Source organism: Puma concolor, chromosome A1 (assembly GCF_028749965.1).
Source record: "Puma concolor isolate L17-30 chromosome A1, mPumCon1.1.hap2, whole genome shotgun sequence".
Taxonomy (NCBI): Eukaryota; Metazoa; Chordata; class Mammalia; order Carnivora; family Felidae; genus Puma; species Puma concolor.
This window is the reverse complement of record NC_141667.1, coordinates 136572160-136594048: the sequence shown is the minus strand read 5'-3', so window position 1 is coordinate 136594048 and position 21889 is coordinate 136572160. Positions and strand designations below refer to the sequence as shown.

The following is a 21889-nucleotide window of genomic DNA, read 5'->3' as shown; positions in this document are numbered from 1 at the left end:
AGAAGGCACATGGTGTGAAGTCCAGGGACAGTTGGCATCAGCTTCCAGGAGTCTTCTTTCTGTGGAGTCACCCAGAACATGCTTGATTCCCCCAGCAATGAGTTGTGAGTATTCTGTTCTTTGGTTGCTCGGAATAACAAACTTGTTCATCCTTTTGGTCTTCCTGGGGAGTTAAAATAATTATGGGCAACCACAGCAAGGCTCGTTGCCATCCTGATATTGGAAGGCAAAGATCATGGTTGCCCTGGAATCTTCCTGAACAATTGCATGTGCATTTTATCCTGATTGCTAGGTGACCTGTCCTTGACTCATGCTACCTTTCAGAGGAGAGAGAAGCTTTAGAGAGTGAAAGGAATCAGGACAAATTCCAGGAGTGTTACCCAAAATTGGGTTTGCCACTTGATGAGTGTAGAGCCAAAAGATACAATCTCAGCAAGGAATAGGAAAAGGAAGGGTTTGGGTTCACCAGTAAGTAAAGGAGAACACCAGACATCTTTCCCAAAGCAGCATCCCCCCGAACAACACAACTGGGGAAGTTTTAAGCTAACGTTGCATATAGATTCACGAAGGAACTTGCACAATGGAGAATGCAGCATGGAAATGGGGCAAAAGTCATTTTAAGGTGTCTGAGTCCAGGTCAAGGTCACGGTTCTTACATTCTTTCACGTGATGGCTGGCAGCCTAAAATGACGTTTAAAAAAAAAATTTTAATGTTTATTTAGTTTTGAGAGAGACACAGAGTGTGGGCAGAGGAGGAGCACAGAGCGAGGGAGACACAGAATCCAAAGCAGGCTCCAGGCACAGCACAGAGCCTGATGCGGGGCTTAAACCCATGAGCCATGAGATTATGACCTGAGCCGAAGTTGGACACTTAACCAACTGAGCCACCCAAGTGCCCCTAAAATGACTTGTCTTGTTGCAAGAAAGCTTCTTTTTCTGGGCACCCCTAACTGTTTCTGCTTACAGGAGATGCAGAGGGTTTGAATCATGGGTGAGATGTGAGCAGATAAGTACTGGAAAGAAGTTTCTACATGTGGGGAAATATGAACAGAGGCAACAAGGAAGGAAGAAGCCATTGTGTTTGCAGGATGGTGAGAATATCCTGGGCAGAGCAGGAGTTTTCTCTTGGGAAATAAAAGAAGGTAATCGTAGGAAAAGGGATTCAGCTTATTGAGGACTTTAAATCGTCAAACGAGTGAGTAAAATAGATTACTGTAGAGAGTTATGTTAATGATCAAAATAGGGTTTTAGAAAAATGAATCTGTCACTAGTTCCAAGGATGGATGGGAGATTAAGAGAATAAGGACATTTGTTTGGAAATACATCCAGGTGAGAAGGCCCAGATTAGGATCAAAGCAATGTGCATGGAAACTAGGGGGCTCCCTCTCGACAGATTATTATTAGTGTGAATCATGTGCACAAGAGAGGCTTGTGCACGTGGAGACAGGATAGACCTGTACAGGAAGAGTTTCGTTGCACTTAGTAGTTACCTTTATAAATGAGGTCGGTAAGGCAGTATTAGGGAGAGCCATTTTAACCTCCACAAAAAGTTGTAAAATTAAAAAACAGATAATAACACAGAGAGGAAAACAGGTCATACAGAGAGGAAAAAAAAATCAACGTGTGGTATAGGAAGCAGCAAAAAGTGCATTTTTTAATGGTGAAGTATTTTTTTTAAAAGCCATATAGTGTGACTAATCTGTTTTCCCTTTCAGAGATGGTTCATTTAAGTACAGCTTCATTAGGAAGGAATAGATAAGGCACCCAAGGTCAAGATCCGACCCGCTTTGTTACCTTATGAAAATTCATGAAGGGGGAGATATCTAAGATCTGATGCATTGGAAAAAAATGTCTGAGGTGACGTGTGAGTGTGCGTTTTTAATGAAAGCGGGAAAAACCTTTCTTAAGGTTTATTTTATTTTTGAGACAGACAGAGCATGAACGGCGGAGGGGCAGAGAAAGAGGGAGACACAGAATCGGAAGCAGGCTCCAGGCTCTGAGCCATCAGCCCAGAGCCCGACGCGGGGCTCAAACTCACAGACCGCGAGATCGTGACCTGAGCTGAAGTCGGACGCTTAACCGACTGAGCCACCCAGGCGCCCCAGGAAAAGCCTTTCTAACGGTGTCGCTAGCTCCGATTTCCTCATGAGAATCACTCAGCTGTCACTTCTCCAGTTATTAAAAAGAAGTCATTCCTGGAGCGCGTTATTTATTTATCAGAAAACAAGTAAGTTACCACCACGCTTCAGAGATAGAACGTGTCTCAAGGAAGCAGTAATCAGAGTAAAAATCCTTTGTCCAGCTGCTCTGGGAGACGTGCAAGCACCGTCTCTCCCTTCCCCGCGTCTGTCACCACACTCTGCTCACATGGGGCTTCTTTCTGTATTTCAAACATGCCAAGTTGGCCCCCATCTCAGAACTACCTGGGATGCTCTTCCCAAGAGCTTCATACGGCTCACTCCTTCTCATTATTCAGTTTTTAAAGAGACAATCCTCTGTTTTTCTTTCTTTCTTTCTTTCTTTCTTTTTTTTTTTTTTAGTTTATTTATTTTGAGAGACAGAAACAGTGTGATTGGGGGAGGGGCAGAGAGAGAGAGGGAGAGAGGGAAAATCCCAAGCAGGCTCCACCCTGTCAGCATGGAGCCCCATAGGGGTCTCAAACTCACGAAACCGTGAGATCATGACCTGAGCCAAAATCAAGAATCGGATGCTTAACCGACTGAGCCATCTAGGCGCCCCATAAAGTGACTCTCCTCTTCTTCTTTTGTGTGTGTGTGTGTGTGTGTGTGTGTGTAACTCTCCTCTTCTTAGGGAGGTACAGTGGATGCTGTTGGGTGGCCTGCCCATATCCCTCTTAACGGGCTGTGTGTTCATCCCCCAGATGCTGTGGGTGTTGGCTGCTCAAAGCTCAGGGCTTTGTTCTTTTATGAAAGATTGCTCCTGGCTGACAGGAGCCTCCTCACCTGGTGGTGGTCCTGGAGACAATGGCCGAAGATTACATCCTCCCACCCAGGGGAGGGACGTGGCCAAGTGATGGAGGGACACCAGCCTCCTCACCTCTGGGTGGGACAGCTTTTTGGTGCAGTTCACGATTCAGGACTTCCCATGGGATCAGGCTGAGACTAGACTCCTTCCTAAGGACGTGTAATTGCCAAACTTCATCCCCTGCTGTATGCTACTTTTCCCACTCTCCTTAAGATCACTGAAACGGGAATTCCCACCCTTGGCTCTGTTCACCGGGAACATAATCTAAGATAGTTGGTGAAGAAGTGGAGTAGATCTAGAATTTGGGATTGGGAAAATCAACCACTAGATGGCAGTGTGAAACCCCATCGTCAGTGGGTAAAAAACGTTAGCCTTTAACTTGCTGGAGCGGGGCCTTTGCTGAGATTTTTACCTGTAGCAACTGGGACAAAATACAGGCAGAAGAGAATGCATTCAATTGTGCAAGGATGCTGGCAAATATTTAACATGTTTGGGGAAAACAGGAGAGGCTTGGGACACAGGACTGCTGGTATTATTTTTGCAACTTCTGAGTCTGTAGTTGTCTCAAAATCAAAAGTTAAAAATAAAAAGCAAGCAGGGCACTGGGTGGCCCAGTTGGTTAAGAGTCCAACTCTTAGTTTCAGCTCAGGTCATGATCTCACGGTGTGTGAGTTCGAGCCCCACATCGGGCTCCATGCCGATAGCACAGAGCCTGCTTGGGATTCTCTGTCTCCCTCTCTCTCTGCCCCTCCTCCACTCACTCTCTCTGCCTCTCTCTCAAAAATAAATAAATAAAACTTTAAAAAAAAAATTAAAAAATAAAAATAAATTAAAAGCAAGGAAATTAACTGCCGTAATGTGAAAACAATACTGTATCATAGGTGAAATGGTGGGTGTCTGTAGCATCCTCAAGGAGGTAAGAGATACGGAGACAATAGTTCCCACGTAACTGCCATGCAATTCAATAGCTTGTCCCCTCTGAAAAGTAAATGAATTGTGGCCCATGACTTGGATTACCAGAAACTCAAGCAAATAGCAGCCCCAATCAAAGTTGCTTGACTGAATGTGGTACCTTTACTAAAACAAATTAATATAGCTTTTGGTATGTGGTGTGGCAAATACTTCTTTTCTATGCCCATCAGAAAGGTGGGTCAGAAAGAGTTGGCATTTACAAGGAATGGATCATAGTATACACCTGCAACTTTGCCTCAGGCCGATTTTATTGCACCTAGGCTCTGTCATAATGTAATCCAAAGGGACCTCGATCATGTGGATGGTCCACAGAATATCACACTGGTCAGTCATATCGATAGCATGTTAAGTGAATCTGATAAGAAGGAAATGGCAAGTGGTCGGGAATGCTGGTAAGACACAAGCCCTTCAGGGGCTGGAAGATAAAAACTAAAAAGACGAAGAAGTCTGCCACAAAATAAACATTTTTTTTTTTAAGCTTGATTATTTATTTTGAGAGAGGGAGTGAGAGCGAGTGGTGGAGGGGCAGAGAGAGGGAGAATCCCGAGCAGGCTCCACACTGTCAGCACAGACCCCGATGTGGGCCTCGAACTCATGGACTGTGAGATCATGACCTGAGCCAAAATCAAGTCAGTCATTTCACCGACTGAGCTACCCAGGCGCCCCCACAAAGTAAACATTTTTAGAGGCACAGCGTTCTGGGGCTTACCAGGACATCTTTTCTCTGCTAAAGGATAAGAAATTGCACCTTGTGCCTCTTGCCACTAAAAAAGGCACAGAACATACAGGCATTTTGGAGGCAGTATTTATGACATCTGGGAAACACTGCTCTGGTCTAGCACCAGTTTAACTGGGACTCAGACCAGAAGAGAGCTCTGTCGTGGATCCAGGTTAGAGCATAAGAAACAGTGCTGCCTGGGCCATATGACCCAAAGGATTCTAGGGTACGAGGTTGATCCGTGGTAAATAAAAATGCTGTGTGAAATACTCAGGAAGCCCAAATGTGACCGTTGCAGGGTACTTGGGCAAGGCCATGCCACCTGCAGCAGAGAACTATGCGCTTCTCTGAGCAGCTTCAAATGGGAGCTTCTGACACACCGTTGGGACCCGGAAGAGACTCTTAATTACGAGACATCAGGCAGTTATGCAATGAGAGCTGCCCACCCTGGGCGAAGCTTGTTCCGACATAAGACCGGGGACCCCAGCAGCATTCCATTATAAGATGGAAACAGTGTGTCTCGAGACAGGACTCACGCAGGTCCCCAAGTTGTAGGTAAGCCGTACCAATGAGTACTTCAGATGGCACACCTCTCGCTACTCTTACGTGGACTTTTCCTTAAGCTCATAGCTTCTTGAAGTTTCCCCAAGACCAATGGATGGAGGAGGACAAATCCTCATCTTGGCATGTTAACACGGGTTGAAAATAGACAGCCACTACAGCCCATCTGGGCTAAAAGATGGGGGTGGAAACAAATTCTGCCAGCGGGTATCTGCTTTGGTGCTCCCGGTCACCTACTCTGTATGGAGAGAAAATGGCCCCCCAAAAGTTTATGTGGCAATTCACGGGCAGGGGCAAATGGCCTGGCGGGTCAGGTAGTGGCCTAGCAAAGAGCAAGATTAGAAAATCACGAAGGAGCACCTGGGTGGCTCAGCTGGTTAAGCCTCCAACTCTTGGTTTCAGCTCAGGTCCGTGATCTTGTGGTTTGTGGATTGGGGTCCTGCATTGGGCTCTACACTGACAGTGCAGAGCCTGCTCGGGATTCTCTCTCTCCTTCTCTCTGCCCTTCCCTCATTCATGCTCTCTCTAAATAAACAAACAAACTTAAAAAAAAAAAATCATGAAGAAGTAGGTCTAGAGGCAAGCATGTGAATGAATCAGCGGGAGGAGGCGAGAAGTGCTAGCCAATGTTCAGCAGATCTTATCTATTACAGACAAGGCAGTAACTGACCAAGCGACAGGAAGACTCACTCAGCAGATGCCAGAGAGCTTCCATCCTCAGCCACACAAGCCCTTGCACAACTGGCTTATGAACAGAGGAGCCGTGGTGGCAGCAGTGGGGTTTACGGGTGAGTTCAACATCGTGGGCTGCCTCCCCTCAAGGCTGATCTAGCTATTGCCACTGCCACATATCCACCCACCAGGAATAAAGAGCACTGGAGCTCTCCACACGGTACAACCCCTTGAGAAAACCACCCAGCTACTTGGTGGCTAAATGATCCTATCAGACCCCCTTCATGCTAGAAAGAACAACAATTCATCCTGCGCCTAATTGTATTTATCATCAACTGTGGACCACGTGCTACAGTTAGGGCGGTAGTATGTTCCAGAAAGCCTCCTTTTCTAAGTAACCAGAAATCGTACGAGCCAGAATCCTGCAGGACCTGCAACCAAACAGAGTGACATTAACATGGGGAACAATCGGCTCTGAGTGGTACAAAGGGTGGAGCAGAGCAGATGCTACCAGTGTCTTGTTAAATCCCCTTTACAGCGGCATCTGGGTGGCTCAGTCGGTTGACTCTTGATTTCGGCTCAGGTTCTGATCCCACAGTTCATGGGTTTGGCACGCCCCCCCCCCACCGCCCCCCACTGGGCTCTGCGCTCATGGTGTGAAGCCTGCTTGGGATTCTTTCTCTGTGCCCCTTCCCCTCCTGAGCGTACACACCGGTATTCTCTCTCTCCCCCTCTCTGCCCCTCCCCCTCCGCATGTGTGCTTGCGCCCTCTCTCTTTTTTCTCTCTTCTGCCCCTCCCCCTCCCGCACACACGTACTCTCTCTCTCTCTCTCTCTCTCTCTCTCTCAAAGAAAAAAAAAAAAAAGAACTTTAAATCCCCTTTACAGGCTGGAGTGCCAGTGTTGGCTGCTAATGCCTCACACCTATGCTCTGCCCCAAGACTTGCATTTGGCTGAAGGAAACTGTCTAAGTCACAGATGGCTGGGAGGTTAAGCCACTTCCCACCCAAGGTATTGCTTGGAGTCAATGACTTACTGACTGATGCAGAAATATAGGCCCAGACCTTTCACTTCGGGGAGGTTCTCTAAACATCTGTACTCCCACCTGTACAGTGCACAGAGGTGCTGTCCAGCCATGGACTACATTTCCCAGCCTGTCTTGCAACTAGACGGGGCCATATGAAGATTTATTTATTTATTTATTTAGAGTAGGGGAGGGACAGAGAGAGAGAGAGGGACAGAGAGAGAGAGAGAGAGAGAGAGAGAGATTCCCAAGTAGGCTCCATGCTGACAGCACAGAGCCTGACCTGGGGCTGGAACCTACGCAGAAACCGTGAGATTATGACCTGAGCTGAAACCAAGAGTCGGGTGCCTGAAAGACTGAGACGCTCAGGCGCCCCCATATGAAGGGCTCTCACCAATGGAATGTGAGAGGAGGTAAGGCATATTCTCTCAAGACCAAGATTGAGATGTCTTTTTCTGTTTCTTCTTTCCCTCATCCTCCTCCGGCACATAGATGACCCTACAGTAGGGAGGCCATCAGATCCAAGGAGTCTGGGTATCCAAGTTACCTTGTGGAAGACTGCCCCCAATTAGTCATACTTATATTGTTAAATGAGAAGTAAACTTTAATTCTGTTCAGCCATTAAACTTTGTGGGTTGTTTCATTATAGCAGCTGGCATTATTCTAATATACTCTTTACCTGTGAACTCTAAGGGGATTCCTGAAATACTAGGATGTTGAACTGGATGTTTCCAAGGTCAATTCTGATACAGATTCTCTGGTACATTTCCTTGAAAAATGGCTGCATGATGAGTTATTTCACTTGAGGTTTACTTTATTGAACAGTATCCCTTAATTATTCTGTAGTAAACATGGTAAAGTTCAAAATCACTGGATCAGATGAACTGGATTCCAGTTCCAAGCTCCTCTCCCAGCCTGTGACAGAGTCCTGTAAAATATGGCTTTACCTCTCCAAACCTCAGTTTCATCATCTGAAAAGTGCAAATTAAATATTAAATGTACAATATGACCTCTTAGATCCCTTCTAGTGCTTATATTTACTGATCCTCTATATTGTATTAAAATCAAATCTCTTCAAGAAATATACAGCATCAGCTTTTTATAAGCCGGGGGAGGAGTGGGAGCACAGGACTTTAGTGCATTAATACTGCATTAAACTTAACCTATAATAAACTTTTTAATCACAGAGTGTCTTTTATTATTGGACTTCAAAATTTGGAGATGAGTCAAAGACACTAGGTTCTTTGCTTTTGGCTCTAGGTAGTCAAGCTGTCTCAAATAGCTCAAATACTCCATTCAGTTAAGGCATAATTGGGGAAGATTTGTTTCAGAGCAGGGGGAAACGGGGCCAAGTGAGTCCAATGGGAAATGGCCGTATTTGGCAAGGCCAAGAAACACTCCAGGGCACTCGGCCATGACCGTGGCAATGACATATAGGCCCATGTTGAGAATTAATCCAACATTAAGCTTATAGGCTGAATGAAGTTTTGTTTCCTTTATAAACAAATAGGCATGGCTATGTTCCAATAAGATTTTGTTTACAGGTTTCAGTAATCATTTTTTTAAAATATAACAAACCTAAAGAAAGTCATTTAGAAGTCACAAAATTATTTTTTTTTTTTTTTTAAATTTTTTTTTCAACGTTTATTTATTTTTGGGACAGAGAGAGACAGAGCATGAACGGGGGAGGGGCAGAGAGAGAGGGAGACACAGAATCGGAAACAGGCTCCAGGCTCTGAGCCATCAGCCCAGAGTCTGACGCGGGGCTCGAACCCACGGACCGCGAGATTGTGACCTGGCTGAAGTCGGACGCTTAACCGACTGCGCCACCCAGGCGCCCCAGAAGTCACAAAATTATTAAAGAAAAATTTCCACAAGGAATTACAGATAAATCTTTTACCCTGGTAAATATCAAGTCTTCTAACATTCTGGGGGCACCTGGGTGGCTCAGTTGGCTAAGCGTCTGACTTTGGCTCACGTCATGATCTCATGGCTCTTGAGTTTGAGCCCTGTGCTTATAGCTCAGGGCCTGGAGCCGGCTTCAGAGTCCCTCTCTCTCTGCCCCTCTCCCACTCGCACTCTGTGTCTCTCTCTCTCAAAAATAAATAAACATAAAAAAATAAAGTCTTCTGGGGTGGCTGGGTGGCTCAGGCGGTTAAGCATCCAACTCTCATGGTTTCGTGGGTTCGAGCCCTGCGTTGGGCTCTGCATTGACAGTGCGGAGTCTGCTTGGGATTCTCTCTCTCCCTCTCTCTCTACCCCTCCTCCCCCCACGCTGTCTCTGTCTCTCTCAAAATAAATAAATAAAACTTAAAAAGTCTTCTAACATTCTGTGTCTCTGAATTAGATTTTCTTTCTCTTCTTTTTTTTTTTTTTTTTAAGTTTTTGTATTGGGCGGGGCATTTAACTAGTCTCTTGATGTTTGTGTAAGAAACTTAGGCCAAGCATATATAAGGAAGGTGTCAGAAAATATCTGGGGCTTTCTCTCACCTTTTATTAGACTGCCTTTGTCTTACCTTTTGCATTATATGCAGATTCTCATGCGGCTGATTTTCCCACAGGTGAGGATGAGGACCAATCCTCAGAGGTTGGAGGCTGGATTCAATTCATGCTTGGGATTACACTTTCCCCAAGAAGTAAATTGTGTCCCATTCTAGGGGTTCACTACGGCTTGAGCAATGACATTCCATGAAAACACTTAAAGGAAAAGAAAAGGCAGATGATCTTCTCAGCCTCTTTACCAAGGGTTTGGCACTGCTCAACTCTCTACAGACCTGGCTTCCCTGTGTTGGGCTGTTTATTCCTTACACTCCTGTTACTAGTATAAAGGGCACAGCTATTTCCTTAAGCACCTGGAGGTAAGGCATTGCTGGCTTTCTCCATTGAGGGCCTATGGAGTAATCACAAGTTTCAGTACATACAAATACACCACACCACTAAAGGACGTGTTGAAGGATCCAAGACCTGGTTCCATAAAGCTTCTAGAACATGCTTTAAGCATCACCTGGGCTTAAAATCTCAGCACCATCTGACCCCCACCCCCTTTTACCTTCTATAGCCAATCATGTGCAAGTTTACGATTATTCAACATACACAGGGTTTCTCATGTCATTCCATTCTAAGGCCACCATCACTGACCTCAGGCCCTGTCACTGACACGGTAGCATGAGACTACAGTCTTTCAGCCCCATCTTAGACATACTGGCGGATGAAGCACTTAAAGCCCATTTCCCATCATATCAAGTTCTGCTCAATTCTTGACCATGGTTTCCTATTGCATTTGCACGTCTAAATCCGCACAACCCAATCCCAGAATCTCTTAAAACGAAGCTCAAATTTGCATTTTCCAGCTTTAATTTCCTAGTATCTATTTCACACATCCAACTCAAATATAACTAACTACCTGAGAAAACTTAAGCTTTCTTACATATGTGCCTTTTTTAATACTCTGCCTTGATTCTTCTTTGAAACTTTTTCCCTATGAGTAGGGTCTGGGTTTGTTTTGTGTTTGCTTTTGGTTTTTTGTTTTTTCCTACTGCTCCAAATGCAGAGCCACCATCCACATAGCTACTTTGCAGTACACTGTTGTGGAATCAAATTAGGAAATGGAATCCCTCAGGTACAATTCAAGACCGTCCCATCATACATATCTGACAGGCACTGTTCTACAGTAAAGGATGTAAAATTGAACCCAACAGGAATAGGTTCCTGCCCTCATGGAGCTTAAATGGGAGGTGGCAGTGCTAGGGTATAAAGATATTAAATAAATACATAAATAAATAAGCAACATATTTAGAGTGTCATATGAGATGTGAACTATGGAGTAGGAAGGGGAATATCAGAGGAATATCAGAAGTGGTTGGAAAGGGGGGGGGGGAGTTGAAACATGGTGATCACAGAAGGTCCCACTGAGAAAGTGACATTTGAGCAAAATACTAAAAGGGGTAAAAATGAACTTGTGGCTACTGAGCATTCTAAAGATAGTCACAAGGCCTGCAAAGGCCCTGAGGCAGGAACTTATAGTGTTCTAGTAATAAATAGCAAAGATTACAGAGTGAGTCAGGTACTGTGTGGGAGGAGACAAGGTTGGAGGGTCTTAGTAGACTAAAAGCCGTTGGAAAGACTTTGGCTTTTACCCTAAACCAAATAGCTGGAGACAATGCAGGGCACTGAGTACAGGGGGTCAGTGATCTCTGCTATATTTTTAAAAGATCTAACTACTTGAAAGTAAACTGCGCAGGCCAGGGTAGAAGCAGGGAAACCATTTAGGAGCCTTTGTGATAAACTATGATGGTGACTTGGACCAGCATAATGGTGAAGGTTTTGAAAAGAGGTCAGATTCTAGAGATTTTTAAAAAATAGAGCTCCTGGGGTGCCTGGGTGGCTCAGTCAGTTAAGTGCCCAACTTTAGATCAGGTCTTGATCTCACGGTTTGTGGGTTTGAGCCCCGCATCAGGCTCTGTGCTGATTGCTCAGAGCCTGGAACCTGCTTCGGATTATGTGTCTCCCTCTCTATGTGCCTCCCCCACTCGCACTGAGTGTCTCTCTCTCTCAAAAATAAATAAACATAAATAAATAAATAAGAATAAGAACTGCTGACGGGTTGAATGTGGGATGTGTTTATCTCTCTCTTTGTTTTTTTCTTTGCTCATTTGTTTTGTTACTTATATTCCACATATGAATGAAATATGTAGTATTTGTCTTAATCTGACTTATTTCTCAGCACCATACTATCTAGCCCCATCCACGTCATTGCAAACGGCAAGATTTCATTCTTTTTTATGTCTGAACAATATTTCATTGTATATATACACCACATCTTCTTTATCCATTCATCTGTCGATGGACACTTGGACTGCTTCTGTAGTGTGGCTATAGTAAATAATGCTACAAAAAAACATAGGGGTGTATATATCCCTTTGAATTAGTGTTTTCACTAATTTTGAATTAGTTAGCACAACTACTAGGTTGTAGGGCAGTTCTATTTTTCACTTTTTTGTGGACTCTCCATACTGAGATTGGCTGCACCGGCTTGCATTCCCGCCAACAGGGCACAAAGGTACAAAGGTTCCCTTTTCTCCACATCTGGCCAACATCTGTTGTTTCCTGAGTCGTTAATTTTAGCCATTCTGACAGATGTGAGGTGATAGGGTTTTTTTTTTAATTTTTTTTTAACGTGTATTTATTTTTGAGACACAGAGAGACAGAGCATGAACAGGGGAGGGGCAGAGAGAGAGGGAGACACAGAATCTGAAACAGGCTCCAGGCTCTGAGCCGTCAGCACAGAGCCTGACGCGGGGCTCGAACTCACGGACCGCGAGATCGTGACCTGGCTGAAGTCGGACGCTTAACTGACTGCGCCACCGTGAGGTGATAGTTTATTGCAGTGTTTTTTGTTTTTGTTTAGAGAGGGAGAGGGTGCAAGTGAGTGAGGGGCAGAGAGAAAGAGGGGGGAGAGAGAGAGAGAGAGAGAGAGAGAGAGAGAGAGAGAGAGAGAGAAAGTTAAGCAAGGCTTAAGCTCACCCGGTGTAGGACTCGAACTCATGAATGGTGAGAGCGCGACCTGAGCCTAAGTTAGATGCTTAACCAACTGAGCCACCCAGGTGGCCCTCATTCCAGTTTTGATTCTCATTTCCCTGGTGGTAAGTGATGATGAGCATTTTTTCATGTGTCTGTTGGCCATCTGCCTGTCTTCTTTGGAGAAATTTTGGCGATAATTGCAAATAGTTTTGGTCTCATCCACAGTTTAATGAGAATGTTTCTTGTTAGCACACCCTGGGTTTTATCTCAGAGGCTTTCTCAGAAACCATACACAAGTGATATTAAACTACATTTTAAAAATTAGCATGACAGAAACCACCAAAAGCAAAGTCAAATGCAAGTGACAAACCATGAAACCGTATTTGTAGCTCATACTATAATACTGTTACCTAATAGTCAAAGAGCTCCTACAAAAAGATGAGAAACAATGATAAAAACCCAAAAGAAAAATTAACGGTGGATAAGAACAGACAGTTCATGAAAAAAGAGCCCCCTCTAAATGCTTTTTAAACATAAGACACTCAATATGACTCATAATAGCAAGTTAAAGCTATCATTAGATGATTTCCTCTTACCAGATTGACAAAGATCAAGAATGTAAATAACTCAGAGAATAAACCTTCTCAGAATCAACTTCTATGAAGGGCAAATTTAGCAATATCAATCAATATTTTAAATGCGTATCTCTGACCAAGCAATTTGACTTCTGGCTCTGTATGTTAGACATGTAATCACATATTTATGAAAAGATACACACACAGAGTTGTATGTTACAGTGTGGCACGTATTAAAAAAAATTGGACACAATTTCTATATGCAATAATAGAGTAATGGTTAAATAAATTGTGGTAACTCCATAGGAAGCATCCATTAAAAATAATAAGGCAGCCTTGCAAAACATACTATTAAGAGATAAATATATCATTAAAAGAAAAAAGCAAAGTGAAGAATGGTTTATTTTTTAAGCTGTCATATGCATGTATATTTATAACTACATGAAATATCTCTGCAAGTACGCATGGCAAACTGATAAATATGATTGCCTTTGGAAAGCAAGTGGGTGGCTGGAGAATAATTGTGGGAAGGAGCTTTTTAAGCAACAATTTTATTTATTTATTTACTCACTTATGAGAGAAAGAGACCCAAAGCACATAAGTGGTGGGGAGAGGGGCAGTGGGAGAGAGAGAGAGGGAGGGAGGGAGGGAGAGAGAGAGGGAGGGAGGGAGGGAGGGAGGGAGAGAGAGAGAGAGAGAGAGAGAGAGAGAGAGTGAGAAAGAGAATCTCAAGCAGGCTGCATGCTTAGCACAGAGCCCAACTTGGGGTGCCATCCCACAACCCTGGGATCATGACTGGAGCTGAAATCAAGAGTCAGATGCTCAACCGACCCAGCCACCCAGGTGGCCGTTTGCCAACAATTTTGGATGCAGTTTTCTGGAAATAGACACTGAGACAAAAATGAGTGCAGAAGGTTTACTAGGGAGTGCTCTCAGGAGATACACCTGCCGGGGAGCAGAGAAGGCGGAGTCGAGTAGAGGGAGATGACCCACCTCGTAAGTTGCAGCCGAAGCCTTGGCCTGTCCTGCAGTTGGGTGGGGGACTCCGGAGCTGGTTTAATTCTTCGGCATTGTCCCCAGCTGAGGCAAGGAAACTTCAGTATCCAGTCGTTGGCCCGGGGCTACCATCTGGGAGGGACGTAATCTTGGGAGAGGCAGCTCCTAGCAGCTGATGCCAATTGTTGTCAATGTTTCCAACAGCAGGGCTATGGGTTCCTGAGCCCTGAAGGGGGAATCGGGGAGGAAAACCTTTGAATTTGTTCCAAAATAACTAAATAGGATAACGTGGGTGGGGTAAGCAAGATGCCAGTACCCTACTCTGAAAGTTACAGGAGGCTGGGACCGAAAGCCTCGTTTAAAATGGTCTTTGAAGGTCGGTAGCATTCTAAGGAGATGAATCTGACATTGGAGCTTCTGTCTCATCGCAGAGGGTCCTTAGGTTCCTTCAGCACCCCCATTCCCCTTCAGTTTTCAGCTTAATTCGGTTTTTTTAAGATTTTTATTTTTATTATTTAAAAAAAAATTTTTTTTAACGTTTATTTATTTTTGAGACAGAGAGAGACAGAGCATGAACGGGGGAGGGTCAGAGAGAGAGGGAGACACAGAATCTGAAACAGGCTCTGGGCTCTGAGCTGTCAGCACAGAGCCCGATGCGGGGCTCGAACTCACGGACCGTGAGATCATGACCTGAGCCGAAGTCGGCCGCTTAACCGACTGAGCCACCCAGGCGCCCCTAAGATTTTTATTTTTAATAATCTCTGTACCCAACATGGGGCTTGAAGTCACAACCTTGATATCAAGCATCACATGCTTTACCAACTGAGCTAGCCAGGCACTCCTAAACATAATTCGTAACAGTAAAGGTTTTGTTTAAATGCTGCATTATGACTTTTATTGCCAGATATATATTTTTTTATGTTTATTATTATTATTATTATTATTTTGAGAGAGAGAGAAACAGAGCGCAAGTCAGGGAGCGACAGAGAGAGGGAGACACAGAATCCGAAGCAGGCTCTAGGCTTCGAGCTGTCAGCACAGAGCCTGAGATGGGGCTCCAACTCACAAACTGTGAGATCATGACCTGAGCCGAAGTCAGGTGCTTAACCGACTGAGCCACCTAGGCACCACGCCAGATATTTTATCTGCCCACTATCTAAGCCCTTCATTTTCCCAGGTAATGCTTGGCATTGTCTGTGGTTTTAATCTTTCCAGTGCATTATGTTCTCAGCACTTCCTGTTATAGGGTGCATTTATTTCCATTCAGTAAAACATGTTTAAACAACCAGCTTGGTCAACATTCTGCTGGTAATGCATTATATTTTTTAAAGCAACTGTTCTTCATGTATTTCTTTTTTTTTTTTTTATTTTAATGCTTAATTTTGGGAGAGAGAGAGAGCATGTATGAGTGGGGGAGGGGCAGAGACAGAGGGGGACAGAGGATCCAAAGCAGGCTCTGCAGTGACAGCAGTGAACCCGACGTGGGGCTCAAACCCACTAACCGTGAGATCACCACCTGAGCTGAAGTCGGATGCTCAACTGACCGAGCTACTCAGGCGCCCCTCATGTATTTCTGATTATAAAAGTAAAATGTGCGTATTGAAAATATTTTAGAAAAAAAAAACAGCAAAATAGAAAGAACAAAATAAAGACTACATGTAATTCCAGCTTCTAGAGACAAGTACTGTCAGTATGTTGTGGCTTAGTCCTACAGATTTTATTCTACATATACAGGGCACAGGTGGATATCTTACAATCAGACGTAGCAAACAATTAAAATGTGACCCTTTTACTTTAATGTCTGGAGTAAACTGAAGTCTGTTGGTGACAGTCATTGTAAAATTACGTGGCTTTAACTTATATTAAAAAAGAGCATCTTGTGAGGCACCCGGGTGACTCCATCGGTTAAGCGTCTGACTCTTGATTTTGGCTCAAGTCATGATCTCAGGGTTTCGTGAGATTGAACTCCAGATCGGACTCTGTGCTGACAGTGCACAGCCTGCTTGAAATTCTCTCTCTCTCTCTCTCTCTCTTTCTCTCTCCCTCTCTCTCTGCCCCTCCCCAACCCTCTCTCTGTCTCTCAAAATAGATAAATGAACTGAAAAAACAAGGGCATCTTGTGAATCTAGGAAGTCACTGCTAGAATATTTTTTTCATAATTTAGTCAGGCTATGAAGAGTTAACTTATTGATGCTACTAATCAATCCAGCTTTTGATCTCAGGGTCAAATATCCACATGGACAAATAAGCCAGAGTTTACTAATTTGTTGGCAAGACCACAGCTTTGCAAATTAGAGGGCTTGATACAGACATCACATGATTTTATACAGATGCTATGGTAAAAGAAGTGTCAGATGAGATCTTCCAAATGAACCAAATATGTTTTTGTATGTCTTATTGTTGTTTAGCTTGCCACATTAATTACCCTTTCACATATTTTCTCTGAAGTGTTCATCCAGTTATTTTCTGAACAGATGGTCCCCTGAAGTTACCTCATTCAGGGCAGGGTAATTAAGCATGGAAATTATGTTATGAAATATGGCCCTATCTTTCCATAAGATACGCTACAAAGTCTGGCAGGCCGGTGAATTTAAACAAAGTGTCTCCAGGTATGTTTTCAGCTGAGTGAAAGAGGCTCAGAGCCGGGTAAAACAGGTTACAAAAAGAGTGGAAGCTGTTGTTCTTGTATTTCTGGTTATAAGGGAAGAACTTTCAGAGCTCACTGGCTAGCCAACTAACTACCTGAGGTTTGCACTCATAAACCCTGAGTGAATATGTCAGACTTTTCTAGGGCTTGGCCTTTCTGCATGAAACTTTTGGATTACAAGATAGCTGTGAAGCATTTACTGCTTTGGTCTATTTGATGTTTTGGTTTTTAAGTCAGGCATTTGGCAATTGCACTAAATCTTCAAGATGTGAAGTGTAGTCTAGTTGATGATCTATGCGGTGATGGTCAACATGCTCGTAAGTTTTGGCCATCTGTTGAGATCTTTGTATCCCTCACAAGGATTGGAAGATTCAACACCAGTATTTATAGTGAGCGGGAACCAGGAATGCTAAACCTCCTGTAGGGTGTGGGAAGGTCTCACACAAGAAAGTTACCTTCAGTTTGTATGATTTGCCTGTCTTCCACCAGCGTTAACGCACTACAAATATAAATCGATGGTAATTTGATATGTTTTAATAGTGAAGAGTTTATGTTTTGTTTTTTTTTGTTTTTTTGTTTTTTGTGGTTTTTTTTTTTTTGAGAGAGAGAGAAACAGAGCATGGTGGGGGTGGGCAAGGGGGACAAAGAGAGAGAGGGAGACACAGAGTTCGAAGCAGGTTCCAGGCTCTGAGCTGTCAGCACAGAGTTTGACACGGGGCTCAAACTTGTGAACTGCGAGATCCTGACCTGAGTCAAAGTTGGACACTTAACTGACTGAGCCACCCAGGCGCCCCAATAATGAAGAGTTTATTGTTGTTGTTGTTCTAAGAAAAGTTACAAAAAAATCCCTGTAATTTTGGAGAAGGTGGTATGGACAAGGAAACCCAAATGAATTAAAGACATAGTCTCTGAATAATTTACTAAGTCTGAGATTCCTCTGTATGTGATGCATGATTATAAATACTAAAAAAAAAAATTGGCAGTAAATAAATTGGAAAGGGAGCTGTTAGTGCTGATTGAATAATTTCCCATTTTAAAAATGTATCTGTTATCACTGATGATATACGATAAGCCTCCCGTTGTATCACTTGTAGTATTGTTGAAATGATGCAGTGGCGTGAAAAAGTGTTTTGCGAATTCGCAGTTTTAGAAATCGGACAGCCCTGATGGGGTACATTAACCCTATTCACGTCTTCATTTGGCAGGGATATGGTACCTTCTCATTTTCTCCACGAAGACAGTATGTTGTCTTGGCATGTTATCATCAATTTATTTGAATCGCTTTCTCTTGTCATCTTCAAATATGAATCACATTTGTTCCTCTGCTGTTTAATTTTTCTGTTTTTTTTCGCATGGACTATCTTCTGGTCCTGTTATATCTCAAATCCAATCCTTTTTTTTTTTAATGTTTTTATTTATTTTTGAGAGAGAGAGAGAGAGACAGTGTGAGGGAGGGGCAGAGAGAGAGAGGGAGACACCAAATCTTAAGTAGGCTCCAGGTTCTGAGCTGTCAGCACAGAACCGGATGCTGGACTCAAACCCACAAACTGGGAGATAATGACCTGAGCCAAAGTCAGATGCTTAACTGACTGAGCCACCCACGTGCCCCTCAAATCCAATCCTTTTGATTACAATGTGTACAAGGATCTGACTGCTTCCTGTCTTGCAGTGTTTTACTACTATCCAAAGCGTGGTCCATTTTGTGGTCCAAAGTGTGGATATCAGTGAGAGCATCAGTCTCACTAGAAGCTGGATGGAATTGCAGAATCCACATCCCTCCCAGAACTAATGAGTCACAGTCTGCACTTTTGACAAGATTGCCAGGGCATTCATAAGTGCATCTAACTTTTGAGAGGCACTGAGATAATGGAGCCATACGCTATGGCTGATATATTGAAATACGGAACAATTACATAATATTTTATTACGGATTTTGTTACAGGCTGAGTTGTGTCCCCTCAGAATTCATATATTGAAGCCCTGACCCCCAGGACCCCAGAATGTGACTGTATTTGGAGACAGAACCTTTACAGAGGTAATTAAGCTAAAAGGAGGCCTTTCGGGTGGGGCTTAATCCAATCTGGGATCAAAACAGTGGTTTTGGCAAAAAAAAAAACAAACAAAAAAAAAACAGACACATCTTATCAGTGGAACAAAATAAACCTACAAAAGCTTACGTGGCCAATTAACCTAGGACAAAGGAGCCAAGAATATACAGTGGGGGAAAGGACTATCTGTTCAATAGATAGTGTTGGGAAAACTCGACAGCCACATATAGAAGAATGAAACTGGAGGGGCGCCTGGGTGACTCAGTCGGTTATGCGTCTGACTCTTGATTTTGGTTCAGGTCATGATCTCGTGGTTCATGAGTTCAAGGCCCTCAATGGGCTCTGTGCTGGCAGTGCAGAGCCTGCTTGGGATTCTCTCTCTCTCTCTCTCTCTCTCTCTCTCTCTCTCCCTCTCTCTCTCTCCCTCTCTCTCTCTCCCTCTCTCTCTCTCTCTGCCCCTCCTGTGTGCTCTCTTTCTCTCTCTCAAAATAAATAAGATAAACTTAAAAAAGAAGAAGAATGAAAGTGGACCCCGTATCCTACACCATACACAAAAATAAACTCAAACTGGATTGAAGACTCACACCCAAGATGTGAGACTGTAAAACTCCTAGAAGAAAACAAATCTATGATTTGTTTATTTTTGAGAGAGAGAGAGAGAGAGAGAGAGAGAGCGAGGAAGGAACAGAGAAAGAGGGAGGCACGGAATCTGAAGCAGGCTCCAGGGTCTGAGCTGTCAGCACAGAGCTTGATGTGGGGCTCGAACCCACCGACTGTGCATTCATGACCTGAGCCGAAGTTGGACGCTTAACCGACTGAGCCACCCAGGTGGCCCCAGTACATCCCTCTTGATTCAAGATATAAGAGAATGTGTTTTCTTTACATGTTTGGATGGAAGGGCCTTTCTTTTCTGATAATGTGTGTAAGTCTAGCTTTCTTGAATTGTGATTGCAGAGTGTGGCTTGAATTGCATCCACTGTTTGAACTCTGTTCAGGCTCTTTTGGGGACCCAGATATGGTTAGGGTTCAAAGGGCCCTTGAAATGCAGATATATTATCGACTTTAAGGGAACACGGTATACCGGGTTTTATTGCATCTGAGTCACAATGTCTTTCTTTTACATTTTAAAATCCCTGATTGGGATTTATCTTTCAATTTTTGGCATCTTATAATTCCTTTTGGCCAGATGGCACTTGTAATGTGGTTGTTATTGCTGGCACATGGACAAACGTGGTCACAGCTGTTTATATCATTACACTTCAGCTGAGTTATGTTTGCATTGCTGGCTCTATACATGTTGGGTTTAATTACCATTTTAAATATGGGCGAAAAGATTATAGTATATGTTTTGGCCCTGAAACTAAAGGTTACTGGGCACAGAGCAAAGCTTGGAAATAAAGCTGAAAGGTATAAACTTGATATTAGTAGAGCAAATATTGTTGATGGAAGAATTGCTATAATTCCACATTTTCTTGCAAAAATAACCAAAGACTTGGTAGAACCTTCAAATAATAAATGACAGTGAGGTATGAGTGGATGGATCTGTGTGACATTTTGTTCCTGAGATATGTGCAGGAGTAAACTTGTTGCACACCAGAGAGAGCAAACGAATTTAGGAGAAATTGCCAAGTCCCTCAAAAGAGCTGAAATAAATTTCACAACACACAGTTGATGTTCTTTTTCGTGCATTTTGCAGGCTACAATTAAGGCATTGTGTCACACTTTATTATTTTTTCCAAGTCACATTTATTTTGAGAGAGAGAGAGAGAGAGAACGAGTAGGGGAGGGGCAGAGAGAGAGGGAGAGAGAGAATCTCAAGCAGGCTCCCGCACTATCATTGCAGAGCTCCTTGCAGGGCTTGATCTCACTTTCCATCATGACCTGAGCAGAAGTCAAGAGTTGGACGCTTAGCCGAACCGAGTCACCCAGGCGCCCCCTTGTGTCACACTTGTGAATGATAACATTCATTCTCTCAGGGCTACCAAAAAAGTGATAGGTTTTACAGCTGATGACATCTTACACTCGAAGAAATGTGATAACATTGACCAGTTCTACCTTATCATGTTGTTTGTGTTGTCCATATCCTCACATCCTTTTTAAAAAGTCTATGTGAGGGGCGCCTGGGTGGCGCAGTCGGTTGAGCGTCCGACTTCAGCCAGGTCACGATCTCGCCGCCCGTGAGTTCGAGCCCCGCGTCAGGCTCTAGGCTGATGGCTCAGAGCCTGGAGCCTGTTTCCGATTCTGTGTCTCCCTCTCTTTCTGCCCCACCCCCGTTCATGCTCTGTCTCTCTCTGTCCCAAAAATAAAAATAAACGTTGAAAAAGAAAAATTTAAAAAAATAAAAAATAAAAAAATAAAAATAAAAAGTCTATGTGATCTGCTCTGGACCCTGAGATGCAATTAAAGTCTCCTAAGGTAAGTGTATCTAATTCTGTTGTATCTTTTGTAATATCTGTTCTTTGACTATTGCCACTGTGCTTTCAGAGCCTGTCTATCCCTGACTTTGTAAACCATATCAATTAATATTGTAAGTAGCACCACTTGGTCTCATTTTATGTGTGTTTGGCATGAATTCCTATTGCCTGATATTAAGATCCCAATCCCTGCTTTCCTTTAATCTGCATTTGTCCAGTTTACTTTTGCCCATTCTTTTATTTTCAACCTTTGTGAATCGTTTTGTTTTAGGTGTATTTCTTTTACATACTATAAAGTTTGGCTTCTGCTTTGTGATCTAATCTGAAAATCTGTTTATTTCTAAAAGGTACATAAGCACATTTTCGTTTTTTTTTTTTTTTTTTGATGTGACAGGGATATTTGATTTTTAAAAAATTATTTATTTATTTGTTTACTTATTTGCTCACTTATTTATTTTATTTTTCTTTTTTTATTAAATTTTTTTTAACATTTATTTATTTTTGAGACAGAGAGAGACAGAGCATGAACGGGGGAGGGGCAGAGAGAGAGAGGGAGACACAGAATCGGAAACAGGCTCCAGGCTCGGAGCCATCAGCCCAGAGCCCGACGCGGGGCTCGAACTCACGGACCACAAGATCATGACCTGAGCTGAAGTCGGACGCTTAACCGACTGAGCCACCCAGGCGCCCCTCACTTATTTATTTCAGAGGTGGGGGGAGTGCACAAGGAGGGAGAGGGGCAATGGGAGACAGAGAGA

General features: G+C 43.4%; 1 long non-coding RNA gene across 1 annotated transcript; it reads left to right on the top strand.

Annotated features, from left to right (window-relative positions):
- Window positions 1-5890: 5890 nt before the first annotated feature.
- Window positions 5891-20824, top strand: LOC147584499 (uncharacterized). The gene is made up of 3 exons (XR_015250493.1): window positions 5891-6024; window positions 9493-9567; window positions 18612-20824. It is a non-coding gene; the product is annotated as an uncharacterized LOC147584499 (long non-coding RNA).
- Window positions 20825-21889: the final 1065 nt, after the last annotated feature.